Source organism: Oncorhynchus masou, chromosome 5 (genome assembly GCF_036934945.1).
Source record: "Oncorhynchus masou masou isolate Uvic2021 chromosome 5, UVic_Omas_1.1, whole genome shotgun sequence".
NCBI lineage: Eukaryota > Metazoa > Chordata > Actinopteri > Salmoniformes > Salmonidae > Oncorhynchus > Oncorhynchus masou.
Window position 1 is genome coordinate 61,272,025 of NC_088216.1, and position 9,470 is coordinate 61,281,494.

General features: G+C 42.9%; 1 long non-coding RNA gene across 1 annotated transcript in view; it reads left to right on the forward strand.

Annotated features, from left to right (window-relative positions):
* The window catches only part of LOC135527630 (uncharacterized), a 7,607-nt gene extending 5,759 nt beyond the window's left edge, over nt 1–1,848 (forward strand). The window contains exons 2-4 of the long non-coding RNA XR_010453464.1: nt 472–739; nt 859–939; nt 1,057–1,848. This is a non-coding gene — a long non-coding RNA (uncharacterized LOC135527630). The remainder of the gene's footprint in view (nt 1–471; nt 740–858; nt 940–1,056) is intronic.
* Nucleotides 1,849–9,470: the final 7,622 nt, after the last annotated feature.

Genomic DNA, 9,470 nt, shown 5'->3' on the forward strand with positions numbered 1-9,470 from the left:
GCCTTCCACACTTCACCATTTTATTTTCACAAATTCTGTGCATCAAATAATGCTTTCATGTCAAGTCCCAAGCAAGCACACAATAATGCAGACACATGGACACACACGCACACAAGCAAACAAACAAAACCACATATGTACATACAGTGGGGCAAAAAAGTATTTTGTCAGCCACCAATTGTGCAAGTTCTCCCACTAAAAATGATGAGAGAGGCCTGTAATTTTCATCATAGGTACACTTCAACTATGACAGACAAAATGAGGAAAAAAATCCAGAAAATCACATTGTAGGATTTTTAATGAATTTATTTGCAAATTATGGTGGAAAATAGGTATTTTTAAGTGGGAGAACTTGCACAATTGGTGGCTGACTAAATACGTTTTGCCCCACTGTATATCCCTCAGAGTTTACAGTTTTTTACGATTGCTTACACACTAAAATTGAACTTTTCCCTTCAACCAAAATGGAAGGAGTCAGAAGAAGAGTGAGGGTGAGAGGAGGAGTACACGGAGGAGGAGGAAGAGGAAGAGGCCGAGCCAGAGCTCGAGGAAGACATGATGCAGGAGGAGAACCTGCACAAAGAAGAGGACCAAACTTATCAAATTACATTCGTGCAACACTAGTGGACCATGTTGTGAACCACAGATTGACGTTGAGGGAGGCTGGACTGAGAGTTCAGCCAAATCTTAGCAGATATACAGTGGCCTCTGTCACAAGGACTTTTCGACAGGAAAACAGGTAAAAGATCTGTCTACGGTTACAGTAATCAGCCGCTTATTGTCTGCACCATATCAGCACTTGTGATACCCCTTCCTGTGACATTGTACAGTAAGTTACATGTATTATTCTCTACATAGGTTCAAATGAAACAACTTCATCGAGTGCCTTTTGAGCGGAATTCAGAGCGGGTCAAACGGCTGCGGCATGAGTATGTGGAGGTTTGTATTGTTCACTTTAGCACTGTGATGTTGCATACTGCACACATGACTTTTCTACATTGATTGTATACTAGACCTATCCTGAACTACACAATCTTGTCTTTCACTGTATTTCAGGGAGTTTTGCAGATGGATGCTGAGGAAATCCTGCATGAATTCATATATATTGAAGAGGCAGGGTTCAACCTCACAAAAGCAAGAAGGAGAGGCAGAAATATCATTGGCCACAGGGCTATAATCAATGTCCCAGGGCAACGTGGGGGTAACAGCACCCTTTGCGCTGCCATTTCACAGCATGGGGTTGTCCTCCGTCATGCCAAAATGGGCCCTTACAACACACCTCACATTCTCACATTTTTGGACCGATTGCACCACATCGTCACAGCAGGTAATGAAATGCACCAGATGCAATACACAGACATCTGGAACAATGTGTCATTCCACTGCTCTGCTTTGGTCCAGAACTGGTTTCAACACCATCCACAGTTGACAGTACTATACCTTCCACCATACTCTCCGTTTCTAAACCCTATCAAAGAGTTGTTCTCTGCATGGCGGTGGAAGGTTTACGATCTCCAGCCCCAGGCTCAGGTATCCCACATTCAGGCCATGGAGGACGACGCCGAGGCTGTGCAAGGATGGATTCAACATTTAAGACGGTTCTTCCCGCGTTGTCTTGCTAATGACGATATTGCTTGTGATGATGAAATTCTCTGGCCAGATCCAGTATTTTCTGTACAATATTGTCCTTTTTTCCCAGAATTGCTTTATGTTGTTATTTACTGTAATTGTAACCTGTACTGGATACAGTATTTTACGTTTGTCTGTTTGCTGAGCTAAGTGTTATGCACACTACTGTAGTAGCATGAAAACTGGGACATGTTTTGTTGTGATTCTCCATGTTGACATGTTGACTGATTTGGGTATATAGAGAGAAATAAATGATGTTTTCCTCAGTCTGCAGCATTGGTCTTGTGTAGTGTTTTAATAGTTGCACTTTCTCTGTGTACTTCATTTATAGTACTCTAATCACTGACAATTAGACTTGCTAAAAGTGTTTTAGGTTAGCAACAGCAGTGTGTAACTGGTTCAAAAAGATTGAAGGCATATGAAATGTGTGTTTCGTATGGTAACAAAATATTATTTTTATGAAGTTGTGTTTAGTTTTGATAAGTGTTCCATTTTGCAAATGATCTGAAGTGTTGTGCTACTTTGGTGTAGGGTTGTGCTAATTGTGTGTAGTGTTTTGACAAACTGGGCCCTGTTTTCAAAATTGTGCTTAAACAATTGACGAAACACTGTAATGATGCCATAAATAGACCACTTCTCACATTGAAACACCATCTGTGAAATGTGATGTGCATCAAACACCATCTCTTTCTCTCTTTTTCTCTCATGACATCCCTGCTGGCTGTATCTAGATTTCACCCTTGGCGGGACAGTGTCTAGAGATCTCTCTGATTTAGAGTCACGAATGGGTGAGGTGCCTTTACAAACTACACCTTAACATTCTCCGGTCATACACACAAACACCCATACAAAGCCAACCCCCTGCAGTGGGCTCAGCAGGGTTACACATGCTCGCTCAGAGCCCTAGATCCCTGCACGCTAGACAAGTAGCAAAGTTCTATGCACACACTGCACACTAGCCATTAAAGTTGTACACACACACATATACACACACACTCACCCGTGCACACCACACAGTAAAGTTGTCCACCCTGAAGCCTTTTAGTTCCTCTCTGAAGTGTGATCACTCTCATGTTGATCATACTGAGGGAAATAGGGCATGTTTAAACTGTCTCATCTGTAGTAAATTGTTCTTTTACCCTATGGGCTTACATGCTGCATGCTTAACCCACATTCACCTCAGCAGTGTGGGTTATGCAATGGCACGCAGACTACATGCTTCAGGAACATGCTACACAGAGAGGTCTCTGACAACATGCAGATGACTGATTACGGTGTGTGTGTGTCACGATCAATAACCCCCATGTCACCTCGAAAACATGACACGTCAGACTCATTAATGATTTAGCATAAATCAGGTCCAACTCTGCACATGCACTCGCTTTTCTCTCATTTAAACCTTCCTCGTTCCATCCATCCTTCCCTCCCAGACAGCTTTCGACTTGACTACTTCCTAAGTATTCAATGAGAGATAAGCTGCTCTGGTCTGCAGTCTTCTTAAAGGGCTACTGGAAAATATTCCTCAACAGTGTAGCAGAAAAGCTTGTGTTTATGACTTTTCTAAAACAAATTTATTTCGGACCTCTCGATAATCCTCGGAAATCCTTTCAATTAGAGAATGGGGGAGTTCTCCCATTACTGGAAACCCCAGTCTCAGGCAGGTGCAAGGAGAGGGAGATAATTGGCCAGTACAAATGTAAAAAGGAGAACGGAGTGAACCAGCGTGTTGTGATGTGTGTTGTTGGGGGGGGGGGGGGTGCTAATCCGCTGTGACAGGTTTGTTAGGTTTCTTGGTTGATAATTGGATGCTTGCAGGCTCATTTTGTAGATACAGTATAAACGTGGTTCCCATAGCTGAGTTGGTTGTCAACACCAAAGTTGTGGGTTTAATTCCATCTTGGGCCACATATTCTGAATAGATGTTTTAGAACTCTAAGTCGCTTTGGATAAAAGCGTCTGCAAAATGAGCATATTATTTTTATTATCTGTAATTATTATCACTAAAATCCCCTCTCTCTTTTTCATATCAGGGCCATAACAATGATGATAATAGGATCACTATAAATCCCTGGGGTCTGACTGTCCCTGTAGGATGCTCTGGGAGTAGTACTCTGTTCTATCATTCCACTCTATTCCCTACAGGCTTTTTGTTGGCATACTAATGCAAACATGAGCAGTTAAGAATGACGGGTATCGGACCAGGGTTGTCCGTGCGACTCAAGAATGCCTTACTCCACTGAGATAATGCTCAAGTCTTGAAGATTCAGATGCAAGGTTACTCATCAAATGAGCCACTACACAGACACACAGGAAAATACACACATACACACCCATATGCACACATGCACACACACTTTCAAACCCAATGGCACAGTAATGTTTGAAGTCCCCTGTGTGTGCTTCAGAGAGCTCTTCGTTAACGAAACCTCCAGATGAGAGCCTGTTCATTCCATCTGTGGGGAAAAAAGAGGAGCCAAACGAGTGTCTTCCAGTGGGAAACACATCACTGATGGATCAAAACCGTCACTCCTTTTAACAGCCATCGTTTTATATTTCATTCTCAAACAGTCATGTTTCTTAATGTGGAATGAGATGCTTCGATGAGATGCTTCAGTTCCTTCACAGAGATATATATTGGTGGGAATTCATTGGGTTTGTAATCAGGAGTTTTTAATGACACACACTCACATTGTTTTTAGTTACACACATGTGCATACACACTACTGACACTGGTGTAATTGCAACACACTCACTAATATAGCAAAGTTATAGTAGTGAAACTATTTTCAGAAAAACCTTGTGTTTCTAATGTACCACTGCCAGTGTGTGCCTGTCCATTCAACTTTCTCTCTATAACAAATCTGATATGGGAGAAGAAAGGTTCTGAACAATGCTAGCCGGAGGGAGAGAAGGTGCTACACACACACACACACACACACACACACACACACACACACACACACACACACACACACACACACACACACACACACACACACACACACACACGCACACTTCCCCTGCGGGGAGGCTGGGCTGATGGGATGCCAGTGTGTGGACAGTGTTAATCTCTCCGTTCCTCTCCTCTCTCTCTGTTTTCTGATCTTTCGTTCAGCATGAGTATTAGACCCCTGAGAAACACCTAACCTCAGCATGAACCTGCAGAGCAGCTCAGATATGACAGCTCACACTCCCTCTGATCACACACACACACAGAGACACACACACACACACACACACAAACAAGCAAACACACACACACTGCACTGATCATTCATATGCACACCTACCTTTCTCACTAGCACACACTCTCACACACACATTCTAACACTCAGTCATCACAGGAGAGTTTAAGTTGGAGAGGGGCCTTTGACAGCAGGAAGGAAGAGAAGACAGGAGGGAAAAGAAGAGAAGAAAAAGCGAGGATCTGTGACCTTTAATTGTGACGAGTGTGAGAGCACTGACATAAGACTGCCATTTCTCCTCTCCATCTTATAATTGCTTCCTCTCCCTGCCTCTTCCTCTTTCTCTTCAAATCCTTGAGGATGAGTCGTGCTGGTTCTCAGATGGAAGGGCTCTGTGTGTGCGCGTGCTTGCGTATGTGCGCGTGGTATGTGCATGTGTGTTTACGACGAGGCTCGATCAGCAGCGTGGACGCTTTGATCCAATAGTTATTTTTATCCCCAGATGAGAAAGAAACTGTGGATGGGGGAGGGGGGGGGGGTAGAGGTTTGGAGGGGAGCTTTTGACATAAACACGATAATGAGCGTACAGCCCATTTGGATTGGCTGTGATGCTTAGAATAAAGTATTCTAATAGAAACAGGAGGTTTTGGTTTTCAGTAATTGATGCTCCAACGTGTCTCCAATAAGTGTACCTCAGTGGAAGGTGCTGCTAGGCTCTCTCACTCTCTCTCTCGCTCTCTCGCTCTCTCTCTCGCTCTCTCTCGTTCTCTCTCTCTTTCTCCCCCTCCTCTCTCTCCATTCTCAGTGGTGTCATGTGTCTCTCTGTTGAGGCCTGAGAGTGCATCCCTCCCTTTGATCCCCCTTCATTCCTCCACCCCTCCTTTTCTTCTCCATCCCCATTCTGGTACTATGGGAGCCAGACCAGGATATAATGACCGCCTTGTGTCTGCCTAGTGGGGCTGAAGCCTGGGAATAGGTTTGAGGCCTCTCCCGTCCTCAGTAACACCTTTCCAGGCATACCTGGCTGCAAGCTTATCCGTAAGAATGTCCAGCTGCGTCTGAGGACCTATTGTTCTGACTGCTTTAATGCTTTTCTCAGATTCTAAGGTGTACGCTGTAGACTAGAAGAGCTGTGCTAGGGGAGTATAAGCTGTTCAACATAACAGAAACATACACAGAAATATTTTTTATGGGAAATACCATGTGTCCCTCTGTGCTCTTGATCACATTGATGTGCATTGTGTGGGAATTCTGTTTAATCCCTAAGAGAGAGAGAGAGAGAGAGAGAGAGAGAGAGAGAGAGAGAGAGAGGGAGAGGGAGAGGGAGAGGGAGAGGGAGAGGGAGAGGGAGAGGGAGAGAGGGAGAGGGAGAGGGAGAGGCAGAGAGAGAGAGAGAGAGGGAGAGAGAGAGAGAGAGAGAGAGAGAGCTGTGAACGGGGTTCACGGGATGACAGAAAGGATACAAGATCAGAGTGCTTTAAATGGACAAGTAAAATCAGATTTTTGATCTGTAAATAACTCTGCAATTTTTTGACCAATCCCTTAGCTTTTAAGTTAAGTTAAGATGCCCCATGGGCCTATATTCCAAAGTGTGTGTCATTTGGTCCTACGGTTGATGAGAAGAAGATTTTTTGAAGTATGTTTAGCATATATCCTTCCTGTTTGGCACTGTCTGGGGGTGTCCTCGGATGGGGCCACAGTGTCTCCTGACCCCTCCTGTCTCAGCCTCCAGTATTTATGCTGCAGTAGTTTATGTGTCGGGGGGCTGGGGTCAGTTTGTTATATCTGGAGTACTTCTCCTGTCCAATTCGGTGTCCTGTGTGAATCTAAGTGTGCGTTCTCTAATTCTCTCCTTCTCTCTCTCTTTCTCTCTCTCGGAGGACCTGAGCCCTAGGACCATGCCCCAGGACTACTTGACATGATGACTCATTGCTGTCCCCAATCCACCTGGCCGTGCTGCTGCTCCAGTTTCAACTGTTCTGCCTTATTATTATTCGACCATGCTGGTCATTTATGAACATTTGATCATCTTGGCCATGTTCTGTTATAATCTCTACCCGGCACAGCCAGAAGAGGACTGGCCACCCCACATAGCCTGGTTCCTCTCTAGGTTTCTTCCTAACCACCATGCTTCTACACCTGCATTGCTTGCTGTTTGGGGTTTTAGGCTGGGTTTCTGTACAGCACTTTGAGATATCAGCTGATGTACGAAGGGCTATATAAATAAATTTGATTTGATTTGATTTAGTTTAGCATATTAGTGTATGTGCTAAAAGGCATCTACTGCATGGCCATAACTACATCTTTTACTAATTAAAAAGTATATTATAGTACAAATGCAGTATACATGTTCAACACAAAATAAATTACTTGTCAACATCTAAATATTGCTCACAGTGTAGATCGAAGCTCAGAATGCTTATATTCTTGATCTGACTGAGTTGTAATCGCACCTAACCCAGCACTGTCCAGGTTAGGGGAAGGTTTGGCCGGCCGGGATGTCCTTGTCCCATTGCGCTCTAGCAACTCCTTGTGGCGGCTGGGCGCATGCACGCTGACTTCGGTAGCCAGCTGTATGGTGTTTCCTCTGACACATTGGTGCGGCTGGCTTCCGGGTTAAGTGAGCAGTGTGTCAAGAAGTAGTGCGTCTTGGCGGGGTCATGTTTCCGTGGACACATGGATCTCGACCTTTGCCTCTCCCAAGTCCATAAGGGAGTTGCAGCGATGGGACAAGACTGTAACTACCAATTGGATATCACGAAATTGGGGAGAAAAACGGGGTAAAAAGTACCAAAAAGGAAATATAAAGCCCCCACCCCCACCCCAACCCTCCAGAGCAAACCCTGGTTATGACCCTGATCTACTTGTATAGTGTGGCCATCTTTGAATGCATATACGTCATTTTTTCAACTCTTTAGGGACTATGGTGATGAGTCCAAAGACCAAATTTGGAGTGAATCTGACATGAGAAGAAGATTGTTTATGATTATTTAAAGTGTTATGTTTTAAGATATTAATGCCAAACTTAACTTGGTTCATCGTGGTAATGTTTTTGATGGCCTTTAAACGTTTCAAGCTGATTGGACATTGTGAAGTGGATTTACAAAGAATTTAAATGGACATGTAAAATCTGATTTCATGATTTATCAATATCTCAGCCAAATTTGGTGTTATTTCCAAGATGGAAGAAAATCTATCCTGATGGACCTTGTAGGTTCTTGAGGCAACTTACATACAACATTCAAGTCTCTTGGTCAAATGGGGTGTCATTCCTTTTGACAAAGTTACTCATGGCCTTTGGATTCTGTGTCCCAAATTAGAAAAAAGTCACCCATCCTTAATTGAGTTATTTGACCATGTCAAGTTTTTTTTTAAATTCAAGAATAACAATTGGTTTCACAGCTTAGCTGGGGAGAAAGTAAGAGTGTGAAAGACAGGGGAATGAGAGATAGAGATACACATAGAGAGAGGATAAAGCCTTACTAAGATGCTGTCAGTTGGATCTGCTGGCTCTGTCTAAAGTCCTGATTTATTAATAGAGCCTTCAGAAAGTATTCACTCCCCTTGACTTGTTCCACATTTTGTTGTGTTACAGCCTCAATTTAAATTGGATTCAACTCTTATATTTTTTTCGCCCCATAATGTCAAAGTGGAAATATTTTTTTCGAAATGTTTACAAATTAATGAAAAATGAAAACTGAAATGTCTTGAGTCAATAAGTATTCAACCCCTTTGTTATGGCAAGCATAAATAAGTTCAGGAATTGTTATTTGCTTAACAAGTCACATAATAAGTTACATGGACTCAGTCTGTGTGCAATAATATTGTTTAAATGGATTTTTAAATGACTAGCTCATCTCTGTGCCCAACACATACATTACAAGTATCTGTAAGGTAAAAAAGCAGACACTGAATATCCCTTTGAGTTTGGTGGTTATGAATTACACTTTGGATGGTGTATCAATACACCCAGTCACTACAAGGATACAGGTGTCCTTCCTAACTCAGTTGCCGGAGAGGAAGAAAACTACTCAGGGATTTCACCATGAGGCCAATGGTGACTTTAAAACAGTTACAGAGTTTAATGGCTGGATAGGGGAAAACTGAGGATGGATCAACAACATAGTAGTTACTCAACAATACTAACCTAATTGACAGAGTTAAAAGAAGGAAGCCTCTACAGAATACAAATATTGCAAAACATGCATCCTAAAACACAAGGCCAAATCTACACTGGTGTTGCTTATCAAGAAGACAGTGAATGTTCCACAGTGTCCAAGTTACAGTTTTGACAAAAATCTACTCTGGAGCTTTTTGGCGTGTTGGCTACTGAGCTACATACAGTATGTGTTGTTTCTAGGGGGGTTGGGGACCATCACAGGAGAGCTACAGAATGAGCAGACTTTTTGTTCCAACCCAGCTCATGATTCACTTGATTCAGCAAGGCCAGTAGAGAGATTGATGGCTGGTTGATACAGAACCCAAACTATGACCAACAAAATAGTATCTGTTTCTTTCCCTTACCACAGAAGTGAGATGCATCCAATTTTCCTGATTTCTCTATTTCTTTTAACGTAGGGCCTACAGCTTTTAACATACAACACAATGTTGTAGAGGTGATGTGCCAAAATACATTCTTTATACACAGTATAAATG